The following is a 23,806-nucleotide window of genomic DNA, read 5'->3' as shown; positions in this document are numbered from 1 at the left end:
CTAAAAATAATAAAATAATTTGATTCTATTACTCCTCCCTTCCCCTTGAAGGGGTAGGGTGGAGGACTGCTGACTATTTATTTTTTTAATCTTTATTTATTTTTGAGAGCGTGAGCAGGGGAGGGGCAGAGAGAGAGGGAGACACAGACTCCAAAGCATTCTCCAGGCTCTGAGCTGTCAACACAGAGCCCGACATGGGTCTCAAACCCATGGACCATGAGATCATGACCTGAGCTGAAGTCGGATGCTTAACCAACTGAGCCACCCAGGCACCCCAGCTGCTGCCTATTTAACACAGTCGACTGAGTCCATGCAAAGAAAGCAGAGCCTGAAGGCTCTGGCCTGCGGATGTGGTGGGGCAGCTGGGATAGTCCAAACAGTTAACACGGTTGAAAACTCACCTCTGCTGTCCCTTTCTCTGCCTCTCCTGGCCATGTGCCAGGGCAGATAAGGGGGCAGGAGTGGCTGTGCCAATATCTGACTTCTCAAAATTCAGATGTGATTGACCCATGATTTACCAACCCACAGAACCCTTGGCTCTTTGTCTCTTTAGCGTTCTAGGGTAAAGGAGAGGGACAGCTGTGCCACTTGTAGTCAACCCATGATACTGGGATGCAAAGAAGACTGGACAGGCTTCTGAGCAGGACTTATGGAGCCATCTCTCAGTAAATGGATAGCGGTAATTATTTTAAAGAGAGGAAGAAGGTAATGGGGCTTAGAAGGAGACCACTGTGGGATTGTGAGGGATGGAGGGAGCCAGGTAAGGTCAGCTCAGGGGATTATAAAATACTTGGAAAGGGGCGTCTGGGTGGCTCAGTTGGTTGGGCATTTGACTTCAGCTCAGGTCATGATCTCCCAGCTCATGGGTTGAGCTGTCAGCACAGAGCCTGGAGACTGCTTTGGATTCTGTGTCTTCCTCTCACTCTGCCCCTCCCCAGCTCATGCTCTGTCTCTCTCTCTCCCTCAAAAATAAATAAACATGAACAAAAAAAATAAAAAAAAATTTTTTTTAAATGTTTGGAAAGACACGGGGAAGCATCTTTATGTATTTTTTTTTTTTTTTTTGCAGGCGAAATAACCGAGATTCATGGAGGCTATGATTTTACCAAGATTTCAGAAAAATAAGATTAAACATTTATGGATGGGCTTAGATGCTGTGATAGCAGGTGCCAGCCCTTCTATCTGCAGTCTGGGCTACACACAGGAATGAGTGCTGGCCAGTGTGGAGAGCGGTGGGTTGTGTCAGCATGCCTCCTGGCCAAGAATCTTCTTCAGAGCCTTGATAGACTTTATCACGCCTCCAATCAGGGTACTATCCTGAGGCTAGATCTTATCCACACAATATGCTCTCTACTACTCAGAGGTTTAATTTCAGAACAGAATAGAAGGAAGCTTTCCAAGCTTCAATTCCAATTTGCATTAGTGCACTCCTATAGATGCCTGTGGGGGGCATATCGTGGAGGGCAGAAAATGCCAGCTCCCAAGCAGTAAGATAACGGCCTTTCTGCATTCTCTTCCCCTGGTTCCCCAGGCGAGATTGAGAGTGAGGTGGTGGTAAAGACAGCAAGTATCCATTTTTTTTTTTTTTTCAAAATGCCAGTTTTTTTCTCGGTCCCATGATTCTTTGTATAATTGGAAGAGTTCCTAGAGCAAACTAAAGCCTTGGTAGTAACTCAATCATCCTTGAATTATATAGTCCCTTACAGTTCTGTCTGTCATGCTGAGATTACAAACCCCCAGGGCATGGACTGGGTCTTCTTTTCTGTTTTATGCAATACCAAACCCAAGACTGGCCCTTAAGAAATCACAAATACAAACAAAATGAATATGATTTCATATAAATGTCATCTCAACTACCATATATAAAAAAGGAAAATCCTAGTTAAACCTGTAAATGAATTTGAGATTGAAACAGAAAAATAAAACATCTTTTATTTTAAATATCTGTGACATTCTAGCAGAATATTGCTTGGTTCAGTATAAAATGTGGTAATAGTTTCTAGAATTTGACCAACACCCATCATTTGAAACCTGAGTTGAATTAGTCTTAAAAACCTGTAGCTTCTTACATAGAACCACTGGTATCCTCTGCTTCTTATTTAAAAAAATAACCAATCATAGTCACCTAGTTCTTGAATTCTACTATCTGGTATGTGCAGAAATTCATAAACATTTAAAATTTCCCAATAATTAAAATGTTTTAGTATATTAGAATTTATAACTATTTTTATACCATTCATCCATTTATTCATTTTGATATGAAACTGGTTTTCTCTCTACATATACTATGATATAAAGTCTTTCCCAGGACACGATACTTTACAGCATAGTAGTGGCAGTTTTTTCCTTCATGCTTGCTTTTCAGGTCGTGTCCGAAGCTCTGGAGTTTCTCATGGCTTTAGGGTCATTGGATGGATTCCAAAGCAATCTAGATGGTAGTACTTGCCCCAATCACCCTTTATTCCTCATATTTGATTGTCTTAGTGTTGTTAATTTTCCATAAAGACAGATGACCAGTCCCCTCCAATTCCTGAATCTGCCTGATTACTTCTTCTATTTCTTTTGTTTGACTTTTTTTTTTTTTTTTTTAAAGTAAACACTACCTCAAATGTAAGGCTCAAACTCACGACCCTGAGATCAAGAGTCACATGCTCTACTGACTGGGCGATCCAGGTGCCCTTTTTCATCCTATGCCCAACTGGAGCCATTCATGAACTCTTTCGTAAATGCTTCATGAATGCCCATGCTTGAGAGCGAATCATTTTTAGCCACAGCAATTTCCCACTGTGACGCTAAACTTCCTCTGGCCTTGGCCAGTATGTGAACCTTTACCCATTTCTTGATGAACTTAAGACTCCATTCACCTTTGAAGACCTTAAGTAGTCAGTTCTGATGCATGCCTCTCATTCAGGCAAAGCCACATATGTCAGAGTGGATATTTGTATAGTTCTGAGAGCAGTACTTGGTTTGCAGTAAGTGCTATGCAATTGCTAGATGCATAAATAAGTAAATTATGCCCTACATGTACTTATAATTTCCTGTCCTGGACCAGGACCAGGCTGGACCTGGACAGGACAGGCTGGTCCTGTCCTGGACCAGGCTTTGATTTACTTGTCCTCCTTTTCACCTTTATGAAGACCTTTGTTATGGGCCATAGTCAGAGGTGTGCTGGAGCTGGCTTGCACTGGCTTACATTTACTTGGTAAAATTTCAAGAGTTGTGTGAGCTGATTCTTAACCATAGCCATAATGAGAATTTTAATTATGTAAACTTGTAAGTAAATAACTTATTTTTCAAAACCAGAGTAATACATACTCAAAACTCATCACTTCCTAATGACTTTTCTACATTTTAATATTACCTCTGTGTTGAGGTTATTTATGACTATTGTCTCTATACCACAGGTTACTCAGAGCCACAGGGTAGCACATGGCAATGGTTCCTTCTACGGCTGTCTTTTTTCAGTGGAGGGAAAGGGGAGCCTCACGTTGTTTTATATATTACCTTACATGAGAAATGGCCTTCCAACTACTTCCACTGAAATCTTTTCCTTTTAGAAATATTGTTTAATATAAAATACAAAAAGTACATAAACATAACTATATAATTTAGTAATTAAGTTTTGGTAAATACCCGTGAAACCGCTACCCAGGTTAAGGAATAAAACATGATCAGCATCTCAGAAACACCTAATAGGCACCTCTCCCCAGATGGAGGCAACCACTCCTCTGAGTTAATCTTGCTTGTCTTTCTTTATAGTTTTGTCACTTATTCCCATATAACTCCTCATCATAGTTTATTTCTGATTTGGAATTTTTTAAAGTTTATTAATTTTTTGAGAGAGTTTATTAATTTTTTAGAGCGTTTATTAATTTTTGAGAGAGAAAAAGATAGTGTGAGTGGGGGAGGAGCAGAGAAGGAGAGGGAGAGAGAAAATCCTAAGCAGGCTCTGCACTGTCAGTACAGAGCCAGCCCCATGTGGGGCTCGAACACAGGAACCTGAACAGTGAGATCATGACCTGAGCTGAAATCAGGAGTTGGAAGCTCAACCGACTGAGCCACCCCAGTGCCCCGGATTGAGAATTTTATATCACTAAAATTATATAATATGCATATGTGTAGCTTTTGTCCTTTTCAATATTATTGGTATGTGCTTCAGACATGTTGTCATTTTTGTTAAAACATTAACGCTTAAATTCTTGTGATAAGCAGGCAGTTGGTCAATTTGAATTAACTTATCCCATGAAGTAGAGGTGACATTCAACTGAAGTGGTGAAAAGGAGCACCTGCATTTCAGGTGCTTCCAGGCCCTAACTGCCCTCAGGCTCTTTCCATTTTCTTTTCTTGAAGCCAGGCCACCAGAGCTAAAGCACTCAGCCATTCTGTGCAATGGCCTGGTTACCTGCTCTCCGAGCCTCCTCTCCTGTGCTCTCAGAACCAAAGTTCTACACAGGTATAGACCCCACAGTAATCTTCTAAGGGAAACACCAGCCTGATGGCAGTTGGCTGTAGCCTGGGGAGCCCAGGTAGGCACTTGGCATCTACTTGTAGGCTGCCAGTATTGCAGACAGGGATGCTTCCCCTCTCACCCTGTGTTGGGGGTCCAGGCCTGCTCTGGTTGGGCAATATGCAGGGATGGAAGTGGTATGTCAGAACCATGGTGGGTGGCTGGCAAGCTGGTCAGTGCCAGAGCGGCTTCCTTGTGGTGTCAATTCTGAACTTCTTGGGGCCAGGCAGAGGGCACAATGAGGCAAAAGCCAGCCTTCTGAAGTCCTTGAAAAGAATCTGTGTGCAGGAAGGGGGAATCTGGGGAGCTGATGTGCATAGGTACTTAGTAATCAAAAAGAATTTCTCCTTTAATCTTAGAGCAGAGTTCTGGAGTCTCTTTGGTATTCCAGGAATAACCTCTGCATTGAGGAAAGCTTACAGAGTTCCCCAGGGAATTACTGGGGCAGTTTCAGGAATGTTGACATACTGCACAGCACTCAAAGGAGTTGTGGCTTTGGCCTTTACCAATGATTAAGGAAGTAACTAGGTATTTTAGCATTGCTGCAACTGTACAGGTATGCAGTGGCCAAATACCAGTGTATATGGTGGGGAACAGAGTTCCTGTTCTTTAAGGACTCTTAATTCTTCATGCTGGTTTTCAAATGCACAGATCTCACTTATTGTGGAGCCAAAAAAATCAAAACAAAACTTACCCACTTGACTGTTACAGTCTCCAGCTATCATTTTATTTTTTCTGCCATTGTTCACAGCAAGACTTCTCAGTTGAAAGATCTATACCAATGGCCTTAATTTTCTTACCATTAGTACCCTTCTTAATGCTTTCTAACCCAATTGTCTTCCTAGAGTCAAGAAGACACTGAAACTAAGAATGAGCTATCTCAGGAATAGAGCTACTAGAGAGAAAGGAGGAGTTCCTGGTAGTTACAGGTATGATTGCTTAGTAGAGACAAATTAAGACAAATGGAAAACCCTTTCAAAAGCTCCAACAAACATCCAATAGGAGTTCCAAAAATAGAGAATTGGATAAAAAGAAGAGATGGGAAAAAAAAATTTTTTTTTCTCAGAATAGATTACATGAATGATCATTGAAAGGGCCTATGAAATGCCATAATAGTAGTTTCTAACATCTTACATCAACTATATCCTTGGTAAATTTCGGAAAATGATGAACAAAAAGAAGACTCTAAAAATTATTCATAGAAAAACTGTTTACCAACAAAAGAAAAGGAAATACATTGATTGATTTCAGACTTTCTATCAATAGGCCTAAATGCAAGAAGATAATGGTTCAATAAGTTCTGAAAGGAAACATTTTATTCTAGAATTCTGTATCTAGTCAAAAAGACATTTCTGGAAAAGCAAGGAGTCCAAAATTTTTTTCCTCTCATTTGCTTTTTCTGAAACATTTATTTGAGGATGTGTCAAAAAAAAGTGAAAGCAAATCCAAGAGAAAAGAGAATATATAATCCAACAAACATTCAAACTAATCTAGTAACATGAAAAAGTCCTAGAATAACTCAAATTACAACATGAAGCCCAAGATTTCAGAAAGAATGTCTTTAAGAAGAAAGTGAAATGATATTACAATATTTCATCATCAAGAAGTTATGTCATTTTATAGATAAGATTATTATTTGTCTTAATCAATGACAAGAAAGACAATTAGCTCTGGAAAAAAGGAACTGTTTAAAAAAATTATAACCCAAATGTTGAACAAACTAAAATGGGACGTGTTTTTGAGAAATAAATACATTTAAGAAAAGTGCATTTGCTTGACCTTCATGGTTCAAATATTTTCTTTCCACACAGGGTTGACTGAGATTAGGGGTTTGACGAGAAGTTTACATGTGAAAACACTAGAAGGTACAGTAATTACTCAAGCATTAGTACCTTCTGCATTATCCCTACCTCAACTCCTAGCACTTCTAACTAACTTTTGGCAAAGCTTGTACTTTAAACAAGCATATAAACTTCCCAGGTATATAAATGATTTTCAGTCATTTAAAATAATTGTTAAATTTCCCTTTGAAAAGAAATAAAAGGAGCTTGGCCAGATATGTAATCAAATGATTACACTGAGGTGTGTACAAAGTTCTAAAGCATAAATAATATTTAGAGAGAAAAAAATTCTTTTTGGTGGGGATTTTTTAATGTTCTGAATACCTTAAAAGAATAATGTTGTAACTGGAAATACAATATTACAACACAAGTACCTGTTCTCTTTAAAGGAAAAGCAGTATATCATAACAGACCAAAGTGATACATTTATGATTGCTTTACTCTTTTTTTTTCTTTCTTTACAGCAAAGCATATATTCCCACTGCTCTGTTACTGTAGACATTTCAAGGAGATTGGTGTGTTTCAATAGGTTTCCTGTCCTTCCTTCAAAAGAAGCAGAGTGTACGAAAAATCCTAGGCAGATCATTAAAATTGTAATAATACCCCTATGCGGAAGATGAAAGAGGAAAACTCTGCCTCATGCTGGATTTATTTTTAGTACCTAGTGATGTGTTTTTGTATGGTACTTGGATCAGGTCATCCCAGAAGGAAAGGATCACATTAACATTGGTGTTTGCAGTGAGATAGAATATTATTTAGTGGGACTACAACCTTTGAAACATAGATGAAAACGAATGGAGATGATCCTGCATCAAATCCCATTTATTGAAACCAGCTATTTTGGCTAGTGATGTGCCTGACAATTCAATGTAAACTCATCTCTTTTTAAGCAATTTATTGCCCAATTTCAGATAGCAATCTATTGCTTGATGCATGTCAGACCACATGCAAAGTATCCATCAGACTCGCCTGAGAGTCTTACAGTCATAATTTATTCCCTTCCACATAATAGAGCCCTAATCTTCCCTCAGATTTTTCTAAAAATGCAAAGTCAATAGAGATAGATATCCTATCTGCTAATAAGAGGTAGCTCAGTTATTGATGGCTCTGTTTCTTCAAGTGAATCTTAAGCTGCGGCCCCTTCTTTTTGCTTCTGCCTTTTTGCTTCTGACTTTCCCAGTTCTTCCATTTCATTAGAGCCTGGTCAGAGTGGGATTTGAGGAATACAGAGGTGGCAAAATGAAGGCAAGCTAATTTTCATATTGGGAGCTTTGGGAAAAGTTTGAGGAGGAAGTTGTAGAAAAGATCTAGAAACCAGAAATTTGCATTTCATTTCATCCACCGTTGGCATTGAATGATTAGCTTTGAATGTTCACGTAAGAACAGTATTTTCACAATGGCCATAAAAAAAATAAATCATGCTATTCAAAAATGTTAATAGACAATGTTCTTTTTTGCAGACTTTGTGATTTGGGGCAAGATAGCTAACTTACTTGGCTTTACTCTCATTCACAAAAACAGTGGTTATTTCCTTGGGTGGTGGGGAAGATGAACTGAGATAAATTATAAAAACATGTTTATAATGATGACTGTGCATGTGAAATATAAATACAATATTACATATTATATGATTTAAATATTTACATGATTAGAGTAACATAAATGTATGACCTTAAAAATTTTTTTTTAATGTTTATTTTTGAGAGAGACAGAGACAGAATGCGAGTGGGTTAGGGGCAGAGAGAGAAGGAGACACAGAATCCGAAGCAGACTCCAGGCTCTGAGCTGTCAGCACAGAGCCCAACGCGGGGCTCAAACTCACAAACTGCAAGATCATGACTGGAGCTGAAGTCAGATGTTTTACAACTAAGCCACCCAGGCACCCCTTGTTAGATTTTAATTTAAAGATGTGTTAAATGTTCCAAGTTTCTCCTCTAAGCAATTTAATATCTCAGTAAAAGATAAGTTTCACCAAATTTCTTTCTAGAATGTCAGCACAAAGTGCTAAGCTTGCTTTAATTTCATTTATACTTCCCTTTCTCTTTTCTGTCCATCTCAATAACCAATCCTCACTCTTCTTCCCCTATTGATATATACCTGCTGCAGGTTTTGGCTGTGGAGACTTGAAGTCAGTCACAAATTTGTGCAACTAAATTTTGCTCTCAGGAATGCCAGTTTTCTTTAATTTAAAAATACAAGAATTATTTTAAATAATTTTTATAATTGCTATAGTCATAGAAAATGATGTCTGAAAAAGTGTAAAATGTTCCTTCGCTAAAGTATTGCATGTTTAAAGCTTCAAAGCACATGACTATACACCTATAGTACCACATTCTTTTGAGGACTTTTATTTTTAGAATCAATTTCACCAGATTGTTTTCTTGATCAGGCACAATATTTTTATTTGTTCTCTTCTTCGACAATTTCAATAGAATTATGTTGTCATTATTATCCTGCTTTCCATGTGTCTTAATATCTCCATGTTTTGCAACTCTCTGGTCTCTCTGCTTCAGTCCGAGTAATTTGTGTGTGTGTCTGTGTGTGTACTAGTCATTAATTCTCTGTTCAGCTGTGTTTTATTTTCAGTCTAGCCCATTGAGCTTTTGATCTCAATGTTATCTGTTTCCTTTCTATAAGTTTTATTGCGACTATATCTGTCATTCTTAGCAATTTCTTTTTGATAGATGATCTCTGGTTTTATCTATTTCCTTAATCACTTTGTATGTAGTTCTGCATTTTATAGCTACATTTGCAATCTCGATAGCCCTTGGATCAGTTATTTCCTCTCTTTCTTCTAGTCAATGGTGGCTGGCTTTCAAATGCGGCTGGCATCAAATAGTGTGAGTTTCTTGCTTAATCCTTCATGCCTAAGGTGAAACGTTGAGAAACTATTCTGTAGAGGATTTCCATTCATTTCTTTTTTTAAAAAGATTTTACTTTTTAAAGAGTAATCTCTACACCCAAGATGGGGCTCAAATTTACAACCTTGAGATCAAGAGTTGCATGCTTTACTGACTGTGCCAGCAAGGTTCCACAAGGATTTCCATTTTTTTCTGCTGATGGCACCCCCACCCCAACCTGGGACTAACTAGGCTCTGCATGTAAGATCCAGTCCTTTTTTCAAGACTCCTATTGACCCAAGGCTGACTTAAGTCTGAGATTCCAGACAACGCTGAGACTATAGAGCTGTCCTCCAGGAACTATGCTCCTGGATGTTTGCTATCAATCCTAGCCCACGTGACTTTTTAAAGAGAGTAAACATTCATATTCCTATGAGGCTAGCAATATTTTAAATAGTACGCTATTTTCTTTTTCTTTTTTTTTAAAGTTTATTTATTTTGAGAGAGAGACAGAGCGAGTGGGCAGGGGGATGTGTGAGAGAATCACAAGCATGCCCCAAACTGTCAGCACAGAGCCCGACCAGGGGCTCGAACCCACGAACTGTGAGATCATGACCTGAACTGAAACCAAATTGGTCGCTTAGCCGCTTAGCCGACTGAGCCACTCAGGTGCCCTAAATGGTATGTTATTTTCAAACTTCAGTTGTTCTGTGGAGGGATGTTTCCTTGAACCTTCTAATCAGTCATGATGTTGGAACAGAAATCTATTAAATCTAATACACCTCACAGGAAACCTGAACATGCTTTGCTTTATCATTTGTGAGTATTTAGTTGTTGTTTGGGTGAGTACTTGTTAGATAAATGACATCTATCTATCTATCTAGCGTTTATCTCATTGTTTACCTAAAGCTTTAAATGATAGTATTATCTGTAAACCTGGAACAAAGTCAGATTTTAAAAGTAAACATATATTCAATATTTGTTTCATTATTTTGCTTCATCATTTACATATATCTCTTTTGTATATGCCAAGTATTTAATTTATCTAAAAAAATGGGCACATAGGATCAAAAATAGTTGTAAAAAAACCTGTTGTTAGGGGGCCTGGGTGGCTCTGTCAGTTAATCATCTGACTCTTGATTTTGGCTCAGGTCATGATCTCCCGGTTCGTGAGTTCAAGCCCCGCATGAGGCTCTGGGCTGACAGTGAAGAACCTGTTTTTGATTCTGTCTCCCTCTCTCCTGCCCCTCCTCAGCTTGCTCTCTCTCTCTCTCTCTCTCAAAGTAAATAAAAATAAACTTAAAAAACAAAAACAAAAACAAAAAACCTGTTGTCTGTTATCTCACAGAAAACCTCAGCATGCACTGCCTGATGAGTATTTAGTGGTGGCTTGGGTGGGTGCTTATCAGATAAAATGACATCATAACAAAAGTGAGGTAAAAGAACATCTGAAAATAGAAAGATAAGGAAGATTGTTGGAGGAAACTGAGGATCATCATACAAAGACTTGAGCTATGTCTATTAAAAAGGAAATAAAAACTGTATATTTCCAAGCCACTCAACAAACGGAGTTAATCTAAGGCCAAAGTGGGGCGGCGGGGGGAATGTGTCCTCAGATACAGTCCAGGGCTGATGCGGCTGAACACACAGTACATCTCTTTCCAGGAATCAAGCCAACTCATATCAAATGGCAGATTGAAAACTTCAGTAAAACTACTAAAGTATTTTAATTTGGAAATTTATAATATCATCGGTTCCTATAAAACAATCATCTCCCTAAGCCTTTAAAATAAAAATCTTCTATTGAAATGAACTTTTCTAATATGTTCAATAATTACTGTGCTATGCTACAGGGTGGGACAAACTCGTATTCTCAGAAGCCTGCTCTTTAAAGTATGTAAAAAATCCTAAGGAAATCCAAAATGAAATCCCAATAAAAAGAGAAAGCTCATAATCAAGAAGTCTAAATTTTACAGGTTTTCTTTCACCTAAAACGAGTTCTCAAAATATATGGAGGTTTCAGCTCATGAGAAGGATTGTGGAGTGACTTGCAGGAAGTTGTCTTTCCAAAGTGCTGATTCTGAATCTGTAACTGGTTTTTAAATTTGAATGGATTGAACTTTTATTTGATAATAATAGTCATATAATGACCATGTACTAGATCCCAAGGAATTCCAAAACAAGTAAGACACAGGTCCTCTGCCTTTCATTTTCTTGCAGTCCAGCAAATTATAAAGAAGTAATCAAGGTGCAAATTTTATGACACATGAAGGGTAAAGAAGGGCCTATTTGTGCATTTGACAAGATAAGTCCTAGTTAATACACATACATGTAGATATATATTTATAAAGCTTATATTTTAATAAAGTGTGAATGAATATACAAAAAATATTAACTGGTTATTTCTGGGTGGTGGGTTTAAATGTAAATTTTGCTTTCTCTTTTGTCTCTTTAAACATATGTTCTGTAATAAACATAAATTACATCTTAATAATCATTAAAATTGTATTGTTTAAGGGGCGCCTGGGTAGCTCAATTGGTTGAGTGTCCAGCTTTGTCTCAAGTCATGATCTCACAGTTTGTGAGTTTGAGCCCTGCGTCAGGCTCTGTGCTGACAGCTCAGAGCCTGGAGCTTTTTTCGGATTCTGTGTCTCCCTCTCTCTCTGCTCCTCTCCCGCTCATGCTCTGTCTCTGTCCCTCTCTCTCAAAAAATAAAGATTAAAAAAAATTAAAAAGAAAGAAAGAAAGAAAGAAAGAAAGAAAGAAAGAAAGAAAGAAAATTATATTGTTTAAGTATTCAACAAGGAATGACAATGACCTTTTTAGGGAGGGATTGAAGCGCTGTCTTATTTATTATTATTTATTTTATTTTTTTAAAATTTAATTTATTTATTTTAAGAGATAGAGAGACTCCAAAAGCTAAGATGGTGGAGCAGCAAAGGTTTTGGCTTCTCTCATCCCTGAAACGCAGCTAGATCAGCACCAAACCATTTTACACATCTACAAAATTGATCTGAGGATTAACACAACAATCTGCATAACTTCAGCCACAGAACTTGGCAGGTACATGGCACGGAGAGGTGAACTGGGGAGAGAAAAGACTTGGAGGGTAGGGAGCTGTTTTTGCAGACAGAGGACAGGGAAAGCGGGGGAGAATGCGGCACATCAAGAGAGCACAGGAAAAGCACTCCCCCTGAAAGTAGCTGGAGAGAAAGAGTGGAAACACTCACAAGAGACTGAACAAGAAATCTGTTCCCCAAAACCATTGACAGGGAGAAAGGAGAGGGTTTCATTACCATTAGTACTCTATAAACAGGGGAGTGCAGAGTCAGAAATTCCAGAGCTCAGTACCTGGCGGTACTATGGTGGGAGGAGGGGTGAATCCCCAGGAACAGGCAGAGAGGTCTAAGGGGTCCGTGGGCCACAAAGGAAGAAGCGGCTCCCTGGGTTGCAGGGCCTTTGGTAGAGGCCATATGGCTTCCGCAGAGGCAAAGATCCCAGTGGACCCCAGAGAACAGCCATGTTTGCTGGTATTGGAACAAAGACTCCAGTGTGTGGTGAAACTTGGTGCCCCGGCTGTGTGTTATGATTTGTCATAAAGTCGGAACCTTTGCTGCTACACAATTGCATGAACTTTTTCTGGGGCAAGCTGGCACCCGGCCACAATCTCTGAACCTCTGCCGCAGTGTGATCCACATGATCATTCCCTGGTGTAAGCCAGCACCTGGCCATTGCTCAGCAAGTCCCTCCCCCAGTGGGTCTGAACAGGTCTAAGCAGCAGTGTTCTCAGAAGAGAGGAGTTTGGAAACACAGCCCTATCTAAGATAAATTTGGGAGGGTGGTGTCATTTGGCAGGCTGACAGTTTGGACACAGACAGTGAAGAAGCAAGGAGTGGATGGAAGCCCCAGACAAAGGAAGGGTGCTTGATTGTGGGTGGGTGGGAGTGCAGAGTTCCTGTGATAGAAACTAGGAAGCTGGGTGATGCCATTTTCATCTGTCCCATATGAACATACATGCACATGGGTGTCACACTGATCCACCAGAGTAACCTAAGCAGTGCTACCTAGTGCAGAACAGAGCCATTACACTAACCCCACCCACGTGCACCCTCCAAGCACATGGCCTGGAGGACCACCACAAGTGTCTCCTCCTGCTTAGTGTACAACTATAGAGTCCTTCGTAGTTTGAGTTCTAGGGGAAACTGGGTGTAACTTCATTTGGGTTTCATACTGTTTACTGGTTCGTCTGTTCATTTTGTTTGTTTTGTTTTATTTTGCTTTGGTTTAAATTTTTTTTTCTATTTTCCTCTCTTTTTCTTGGATACAGAAAGAAAAACATTTATTTTTATTTTATTTAGGGTAGTTCTATTTTTAATTTTTGAGGAACCTCCATACTGTTTTCTAGAGTGGCTACACTAGCTTGCATTCCCACCAGCAATGCAAAAGAGATCCTCTTTCTCCACATCCTTGCCAACATTTATTGTTGCCTGAGTTGTTAATGTTAGCCATTCTGACAGGTGTGAGGTGGTATCTCATTGTGGTTTTGATTTGTATTTCCTTCATGATGAGTGATGTGGAGCATTTTTTCATGTGTCGGTCGGCCATCTGGATGTCTTCTTTGGAGAAGTGTCTATTCATGTCTTTTGCCCATTTCTTCACTGAATTATTTGTTTTTTGGGTGTTGAGTTTGATAAGTTCCTTATAGATTTTGAATACTAACCCTCTATCTGATATGTCGTTTGCAAATATCTTCTCCCATTCTGTCGGTTGCCTTTTAGTTTTGCTGATTGTTTCCTTCACTGTGCAGAAGCTTTTTATTTTGATGAGGTCCCAATAGTTCATTTTTGCTTTTGTTTCCCTTGCCTCCAGAGACGTGTTGAGTAAGAAGTTGCTGTGGCCAAGATCAAAGAGGTTTTTGCCTGCTTTCTCCTCAAGGATTTTGATGGCTTCCTGTCTTACATTGAGGTCTTTCATCTATTTTGAGTTTATTTTTGTGTATGGTGTAAGCAAGTGGTCGAGCTTCATTCTTCTGCATGTTGCTGTCCAGTTTTCCCAGCACCACTTGCTGAAGAGACTGTCTTTATTCCATTGGCTATTCTTTCCTGCTTTGTCAAAGATTAGCTGGCCATATGTTTGTGGGTCCATATGTGGGTTCTCTATTCTGTTCCATTGATCTGAGTGTCTATTCTTGTGCCAGTACCATACTGTCTTGATGATTACAGGTTTGTAGTATAGCTTGAAGTCTGGGATTGTGATGCCTCCTGCTTTGGTTTTCTTTTTCAAGATTGCTTTGGCTATTCGGGTCTTTTGGTATTCTGGTTCCATACAAATTTTAGGATTGTTCTAGCTCTGTGAAGAATGCTGGTGTTATTTTGATAGGGACTGCATGGAATATGTAGATTGCTTTGGGTAGTATCGACATTTTAACAATATTTGTTCTTCCTATCCAGGAGCATGGAATCTTTTTCCATTTTTTTTTTCTGTCTTCAATTTCTTTCATAAGGTTTCTATAGTTTTCAGTGTATAGATTTTTCACCTCTTTGGTTAGATTTATTCCTAGGTATTTTATGGGTTTTGGAGCAATTATAAATGGGATTGATTCCTTGATTTCTCTTTCTGCTGCTTCATTGTTGGTGTATAGGAGTGCAACCGATTTCTGTGCATTGATTTTATATCCTGTAACTTTGCTGAATTCATGAATCAGTTCTAGCAATTTTTTGGTGGCATCTTTTGGGTTTTCCATATAGAGTATCATGTCATCTGTGAAGAGTGAAAGTTTCACCTCCTTCTGGCCAGTTGGGATGCCTTTTATTTCTTTGTGTTGTCTGGTTGCAGAGGCTAAGACTTCCAATACTATGTTGAATAACAGTGGCGAGAGTGGACATCCCTGTCTTGTTCCTGACCTTAGGGAGAAAGCTCTCAGTTTTTCCCCACTGAGGAAGACATTAGCATTGGGTCTTTCATATATGGCTTTTATGATTCCCAAGGTATGATCCTTCTATCCCTACTTTCTTGTGGGTTTTTATCAAGAAAGGATGCTGTATTTTGTCAAATGCTTTCTCTGCATCTATTGAGAGGGTCATAAGGTTTTTGTCTTTTCTTTTGTTGATGTGATGAATCACATTGATTGTTTTGCACATATTGAACCAGCCCTACATCCCAGGTATAAATCCCGCTTGGTCATGGTGAATCCTTTTTTTAACGTATTGTTGGATCTGGTTGTGTAATATCTTGTTGAAGATTTTTGCATCCATGTTCATCAGGGCAGTTGGTCTATAGGTCTCCTTTTTAGTGGGGTTTCTGTCTTGTTTTGGAATCAAGGTAATGCTGGCTTCATAGAAAGAGTTTGGAAGTTTTCCTTCCATTTCCCTTTTTTGGAACAGCTTCAAGAGAATAGGTGTTAACTCTTCCTTAAATGTTTGATAGAATTCCCCTGGAAAGCCATCTGGCTCTGGACTCTTGTTTTTGGGGAGATTTTTGATTACTAAGTCGATTTCTTTACCGGTTATGGGTCTGTTCAAATTTTCTATTTCTTTCTGTTTCAGTTTTGGTAGTGTATATGTTTCTAGGAATTTGTCCATTTCTTCCAGATTGCCCATTTTATTGGCATATAATTGCTCATAATATTCTCTTAATATTGTTTTTATTTCTGCTGTGTTTGTTGTGATCTCTCCTCTTTCATTCTTGATTTTATTTATTTGGGTCATTTCCTTTTTCTTTTTGATCAAACTGGTTAGTGGTGTATTAATTTTGTTAATTCTTTCAAAGAACCAGCTTCTGGTTTCGTTGATCTGTTCTACCATTTTTTTGGTTTTGATAGCACTGATTTCTGCTCTAATCTTTATAATTTCCTGTCTTATGCTGGTTTTGCGTTTTATTTGCTGTTCTTTTTTCAGCCTTTAAGGTGTAAGGTTAGGTTGTGCACCTGAGATCTTTCTTCCTTCTTTAGGAAGGCATGGATTGTGATATACTTTCCTCTTATGACTGCCTTTCCTCTGTCCCAGAGGTTTTGGGTTGTGGTATTATCTTTTTTTTTTTTTTTTTGCTTCCATGAACTTTTAATTTCCTAACTTCTTGATTAGCCCATTCATTCTTTAGTAGGATGTTCATTAGTCTCCTAGTATTTGTTACCTTTCCAAATTTTTTCTTGTGGTTGATTTTGAGTTTCATAGCGTTGTGGTCTGAAAATATGCATGATATGATCTCCATCTTTTTTGTACTTGTTGAGGGCTGACTTGTGATGCAGTATGTGGTCTATTCTGGAGAATGTTCCATGTGCACTGGGGAAGAATGTACATTCCACTGCTTTAGGATAAAATGTTCTAAATATATCTGTGAAGTCCATCTGGTCCAGTGTGTCCTTCAAAGCCATTGTTTCCTTGTTGATTTTTTTTATTAGATGATCTGTTCATTGCTGTGAGTAGGGTGTTGAAACCCCCTACTATCATGGTATTATTATCAATGAGTTTCTTTGGTTTGTGATTAATTGATTTGTATATTTGGGTGCTTTCACATTTGGTGCATAAATGCTTACAATTGTTAGCTCTTCTTGGTGGATAGACGCCTTAATTATGATATGCCTGTCTTCATCTCTTGTTACAGTCTTTATTTTAAAGTCTAGATTGTCTGATAGAAGTATGGCTACTCTGGCTTTCTTTTGGAGACCATTAGCATGATAGATGGTTCTTCATCTCCTTACTGTCAATCTGAAGGTGATTTTAGGTCTAAGTGGGTCTCTTGTAAACAGCATATAGATGTATCTTATTTCTTATCCATTCTGTTACCGTATGTCTTTTGATTGGAGCATTGAGTCCATTGACGTTTGGAGTGAGTACTAAAAGATAGGAATTTATTGCCATTATGTTGCTTGTAGAGTTGGAGTTTCTGGTGGTGTTCTCTGGTCCTTTTTAGTCTTTGTTGCTTTTGGTCTTTATTTTTTTATTTTTTATTTATTTTTTGTTTTTTTTTTCATCTTTTCTCCCCTCAGAGAGTCCTCTTTAAAATTTATGGCAGGGCTGGTTTAGTGGTCACAAACTCCTTTAATTTTTGTTTGTCTGGGAAACTTTTTATCTATCCTTCTATTTTGAATGATAGCCTTGCTGGATAAAGAATTCTTGGCTGCATATTTTTCTGGTTCAGCACATGGAATATATCCTGCCACTCTTTTCTGGCCTGCCAAATTTTTGTGCATAGGTTTGCTGCAAACCTGATCTGTCTTCCCTAGGAAGTTAAGGACTTATTTTCCCTTGTTGCTTTCATGATTCTCTGCTTGCCTGCGTATTTTGTGAATTTGGCTATGATATGCCTTGTTGATTGTGTTGTTTTTGATGAATCTAATGGGAGTTCTCTGTGCTTCCCAGATTTTGATATCTGTGTCTTTCCCCAGGTTATGAAAGTTTTCCGCTATGATTTGCTCACATCACACTTCTACCCCTATTTCTCTCTCTTCCTCCTCTGGGACCCCCCTATGATTCTGATGTTGTTCCTTTTTAATGAGTCACTGATTTCTTTAATTTTTAAATTGTGCTCTTTTGCCATAATTTCCCTCTTTTTTTCTGCTTCATGATTCTCCATAAGTTTGTCCTCTATATTGCCAATTCTCTGCTCTGCCTCATACCTCCTTGCTGCTGTGGCCCCCATTTGAGATTGCAGCTCAGTTATAGCATTTTTTATTTCATCCTGACTAGCTTTTACTTCTTTTATCTCCACAGTAAGGGATTCTCATCTGACTCCAGCTAGTATTCTTATTATCCTGATTCTAAATTCTGGTTCACACATCTTGCTTCTATCTGTGTTGGTTAAGTGCCTGGCTTTCGTTTCTTCCTGCTCTTTCTTTTGGGGTGAATTCCTTTGTTTCATCATTTTGAAAGGAGAAAAGAATTAATGAGGTAAAAAAATTAAAATTAAAAAAATTAAAATTGAGAAAATATTAAAATTAAAAAATTAAAAACAAACACACACACACAAAAATGGAATAAATGATGCTAGATCCTAGGTGCGTTTTGGTCTGGGTGTTGGAAGGGGCTTGATAGGTTAGAGAAAAAATGGGAAAGAAAAAAAGGAAATCGTTTGAAAATTTGAAAAAATGAATACACTGAAGTAGACGAAAATGAAATGATGGAAGTAAAATAGAATTTGAAAAAATTTACACAAAGGTAAAAAATATAGTAGAAAAAATTTAAAGAAAAATATTTTTAATAAAAATTAAAAATAAAAATGAATTTTTCTCTTTCTATATTCAAGAAAAAGAAAAGAAATGAAAAAGAAAAAAAGAAAGCTAATTGAATAGATGGACCGGCGAACAGACTGAAATATGATTGAAATCACTTTGTTTTCCCCTAGAAGTCAAACTATGAAGCGCTTTATAGCCCATAAACTAAGCAGGTGGAGAGACTTGTGTTCCTGAAGAGTGAGGCTCCGTTTTCCACTAGATGGCGCTGCTTAGCTTACTGGGAGGAATTGTTGTGGCACCTGTAGGTGCAAATGCGCACGCGCGGTAGCAGTTAAAAATGGCGTCACCCAGCTACCCATTCTGTTCTCCCGGATCAGCAATTGCGCACCCGTCTTGTGTCTTCGGCTTCCGTCCACTACCTGCTTTTACACAGTTCATGACCAAGCCCTAGGCAGCACCTCCCTCCTGACTTTGTCTCAGATGCGGCTGCCTTCCCAGACCCTCCACTTCTGAGGGATTGCGGCTTTGACCCTCTCCACCTCTCTGTGGGAGGGTCTCACCGCACAATGGCCTGGTGCCAGCCACACCCAGGAACATTTGTGAGTCTGCTGCTGCCGATGCCCAGAGACTGCGGCCAGGTGCCAGCCTGCCCCAGAAAAAGTTCGCGAGATAGTGTAGCAGCAGCGTTTCAGGAATTATGGAAAATCACAACACACGTCTGGCACCAGGGTTCACCCTTAAAGACCCTGTTCCAGCACCAGCGAATGTGGTTGTTCTCCCGGGTCCACTGGGGCCTTATGTTTGGGGGACCCACACAACCTTTACCAGGTGTCATCCCAGCAGAGGAACCGCCTCTCCCCGTGTGGCCTGAAGAGCCCGGGACTCCACTCTGCTCCTGGGGATTCGCCCTTCCCACCGGAGCACCACCAGGTATTGAGCTGCGGAATTTCAGACTCTGCGCTCCCCGTTTATAGTCTTAAAGGAATTTGAACACTCTCCTTTCTCCTTTCTCCCTTTTTAGTTCAGTCCCTGCGGCTGTTTCCACTTTCTCTGCAGCTGCTTTTGGGGAGGGGTTCTTTTCCTGTATTCTCTCCACTGTTTCCATCGTCCTCTCTCCATCTGCAAAAGCACCTCCCTCCCTGCTCTCTGCCGCTTCTCTCTCACCCAGTTCACCTCTCCGTGCCGTGTATCTGCTGAGTTCTGTGGTTCAGGTTGTGCAGATAGTTGTGTTAATCCTCAGAGCAGTTTCCTAGGTGTGCAGGATGGTTAGTGTTGGTCTGGCTGCATTTCGTGGACGTGAGACACACAAAAAACTTCCATACTGTTCCCAGGAGCTGCTTCTTTGAAAGAGTTACAAATTGATAAACCCCTAGCCAGATTGATCAAAAGAAAAAGGGAAGGACCCAAGTAAATAAAATCAAGAATGAAAGAGGAGAGATCACAACCAGCACCCCTAAAGCACTGTCTTTTAAATTGTGGCTCCCAACATAGACTGAATGCTTGTTGCTATTGATACGGTAGTGAATAAGTCATTATAGTTCTACCTTCATTGATCTTAGTTGCCCAGTTGACAAGACAATTAAATGAACAATTGAAAGTGGGGGAAGTATTGGACTGTAATAGAAAATGTACAGGGGTGCCTGGGTGGCTCAGTCGGTTAAGCATCCGACTTGATTTCAGCTGAGGCCATGATCTCCCAGTCTGTGGGATTGAGCCCTGTATTGGCCTCCTCACTGACAGCACAGAGCCTGCTTGGGATATTCTTTCTCTCTCTCTCTCTCTCTCTTTCTCTCTCTCTCCATCTCTCCATCTCTCCATCTCTTTCTCCCCCTCTCTCTCTGCCCTTCTCCTGCTCGTGCTGAGTCTCTCTCTCTTTCAAAATAAGTAAATAAACATTTAAGAAATGTACACATTTTATGGGAGTTAATAACAATAGCATCAGCTATTTAAAAAAATGTAATCTTCACAATGACTCTTAAAAATGCATAACTATTACTTCCTTCCCATTTTTTTATGTATGAGGAAACCAAGACTTAGAGAGGTTGAAGTAACTTGTTCAAGATTACATAGTTTATGTACCCAAGTGTCATAAGGTCTGCAGCTTATTTTCAGATGGTTTGGCCCAAGGGCAGTGTTGGTTTGTTTTGGCATGTATCAGTACCTCTATCTCTATATATTATCAGTGTGTCAAACAATTAACTGCTTAGTGTACTTTTCTTTCAAATTTACAAGGGACTATAAAGATCTCCAAAATTGAAAGAAAGGGTACATGACAGGTAAGTGTCGGGATTCAAATCTGAATCTAATACCAAACACACATACTTAACCACTTGGCTACAGCCATCTTGTTGTAGGTGGTCTCCTCGTTCTCCTGGCACAGTTACCATTTTATATGGGGAAACAGGAACAACATATATGGAAGAATGTTTCATTGTTGAGGCCTCTGTCAGAACTGCTTTCACTGAGTTGGATTTTTGTGTTGTAATCACAGCTTTCATTAAGAAACTCTTACACAAGGGTGCCTGAGTGGCTCAATCAGTTGAGCATCCAACTTTGGCTCAGGTCATGATCTCACGGTTGATGGGTTTAAATCCCGTGTTGGATTCTGTGCTGACAGCTCAGAGCCTGGAGCCAGCTTTGGATTCTGTGTCTCCCTCTCTTTCTGCCCCTCCCCCACTTGTGCTCTGTCTCTCTCAAAAAATGAATAAACATTAAAAAAATTAAAAAAAGAAACTCTTACACAAAGCAGTGTCATTAAACTTATTCCTGAAAATGTCTTGTCTGCCACATCCCTCAGGGACCCTTATGTGGGGGACAGGAACTTTTCTCCCTTGTTCTTGATTCCATGTGGAGGAAGCTATAAGGTGTCACACTCCTCACAAGTCTTTGCCCCTCACTTGGAGGAATGAATAAATCAGATTGGTGATTTAGGAAGGAAGAACTGGGCAAGGGTAAGGCTCATTCTCTTCTTCTTCTTTTTGGAAGTGAGTCTATCCATAAAATGTGCCCTCAGCCGCCCTCTGCCATTCTGGAAGCTGAGTGGTAGAGGGGCAGGCCATGCCTCCACTGGAGGCCACCGGGCAAGGACTGGCTGGGAGAGTCTACCCAATCCTGGGTTCAGTTTTTAAGCTCACTTGTCTACTGATATAAGTCACGTCAAGCATCAGCTCTATCAGTGATAGTGTTATTTTATCTTCATGGCCTTAGCTTTTGCTCCTTTCTTCTAATTTCTCAGTTGCTACAAAACCTGAGTGCAAAGAACGTTGCTATTTATTGAGCCTCTTAGATACTCTATTAACAGCAACATTCGTATTTTGGATATTAAGAACTGTGGGATATATGTCTCCCTTTTCATTTTCTTCATTATATTGTTCACAATCAAATTTTTACCAAATCAGAATATTTATATATGATTTTACAGTCTACCTATCTATGTTTTATTCCTCCCTGATATTGTATTTGTATTTTAATTTGTATTTTCTGTAGTTCCAATTTTTTTTAAATTTACAATAAACCATTTTGTTATATGTGTGCTCTATATGCCACCTCAAATATTTCTGTGGAAGTAGGCGAAGTTTAAATCATGTAATATTTCCACGATGTACTGACAGGCCTTAGAAACTGGCTGCATGGAGAAAAGGAAGGGGAGAAGTGAATTGGAAGTGATTCAAAATCTCATGTAAGTGACTATAAAAAGACGGCATCACTGTGAGACGTCACCATCTCACAGATGTCAGGTGAGTTTTCAAATGAACAAGGGACGTCTGAGTGAAATACCTAGCAGACAGGGCAAAGCTCAGGAGGTGCTCAGGCAAATGGGAAAATGATACCAAACTGCTAAAAAATGTATGCGAGGGCGAACACACACACACACACACACACACACACACACACAACACATTTATACTCATTCTTTGGAGGAATCTCCATGTTGGTAGAAAAAAAGAGAAAGGAACACTGGAGAATAAAATGAGAGAATCAGACAAAGAAGGAGGAGAAAGTAACGTTGCCAACCACGGGAACGAACAGGTAGTAGACACATAAATACTGCGTGTTTTGACAACTGCAAAAGAAAGTTTTAGGAGAGTGATGATTATGAGCCCATGATGACTAGGCAACGATTTCTTTGAAACATTTATTTTAGCTTTTGTTAATTGGTTTACCCCATCCAAAAATATTTATACGGGGCCTAGTATAATACTATATAACTTAGGCTTTGTGCATAACAGGCACTAAATGCAGAATTCGGTGGATGAATCTCAGTAGCTGGGGTGGTTTTCCCCACAAGGCTCGCCCTTAAATTGGAAGGCTGACTGTGAGTGTACAGTTTGCGGGTGGGTGTGTCAGCTGGAGTGTGTGAGCAGAAGATACGTAGCTAAGCTGGCCCCTCTCCTGGATGATTAAATAAGAAGCAACCAATTCTGTGGTATCCACATCTACACTAAGAACCCTGTCCTTTACAGGCATATTGTTCAATTTGCTTAGCAAGAATTTCTTTGATTTCAGTCTGGGGGGAAATGTTCCCGCTGCCAGTCGCTTTGCACACGTGGGAGTGGAAGCTAGTGGGGGAGGGGGCGGAGGGGAGCTGACCGGTGCAGACATTCTGTAGATGGTCCTTTGATTGCTCAGCTGCTTTCTGCCCACTTCCCGCTCTGATTCCTGAGTTTGGAGCTTCTCCGGAGCTGGGCTGGCAGGAATGGCTTCCACTTCCACTGCAGCCTTCTCCTCTGCAGCCTGTCTCTCCACGTTCTCTTATTCCATCTGCACAATTCTACCTGCTTTCTATTTTCTAGAAATCACTCAGATCCTTGCTCTGGTAATGTCATTCCTTCCTCTTGAGGTTGCTAAAAATGTATTCTCTTCTTAATTTTTCTGCAGTAATTGTTGTTATTTCAATGATCTTTGCAGGAAGGGGTCATCGATGTACGTGTTCAGTCTGCCATCTTGAACTGCAGGTCAATTCTCAAGTTAAAAATATATCGCCAGGACCTTCACCTTGCTATTGTTTTCCTTGTGAACATTTGAAATGTCTTTATTTCCCAAACTGCATTTATGATGATCAATTAATTATGATGATAAAAAATAAATCCCCTAAAAATTTATTGTTTCTAAGGGCTAAAGTGTCTGATCAGCAAAAGTAAACTATGGCATCAAACTGAATTGATACAATTCTGTGAAAGGACAAGAAATTTTTTTTATTTTTAATTTTTTTTAATGTTTCTTTTTGAGAGGGAGAGAGAGACAGAGCACAAGTTGGGAAGGGGCATTGAGAGAGAGGCTCCAGGCTCTGAGCTATCCGCACAGAGCCCAATGCAGGGCTTGAACCCGTGAACCATGAGATCATGACCTCAGCTGAAGCCAGACGTTCAACTGACTGAGCCACCCAGGCACCCCAAAGACAAGAAATTTGATATTTTTCTTTTCTTTTCTTTCTTTTTAAAAAAAT

Source organism: Panthera uncia, chromosome B4 (assembly GCF_023721935.1).
Source record: "Panthera uncia isolate 11264 chromosome B4, Puncia_PCG_1.0, whole genome shotgun sequence".
NCBI classification, from domain to species: Eukaryota; Metazoa; Chordata; class Mammalia; order Carnivora; family Felidae; genus Panthera; species Panthera uncia.
Note: the sequence above shows the minus strand (reverse complement) of the source record.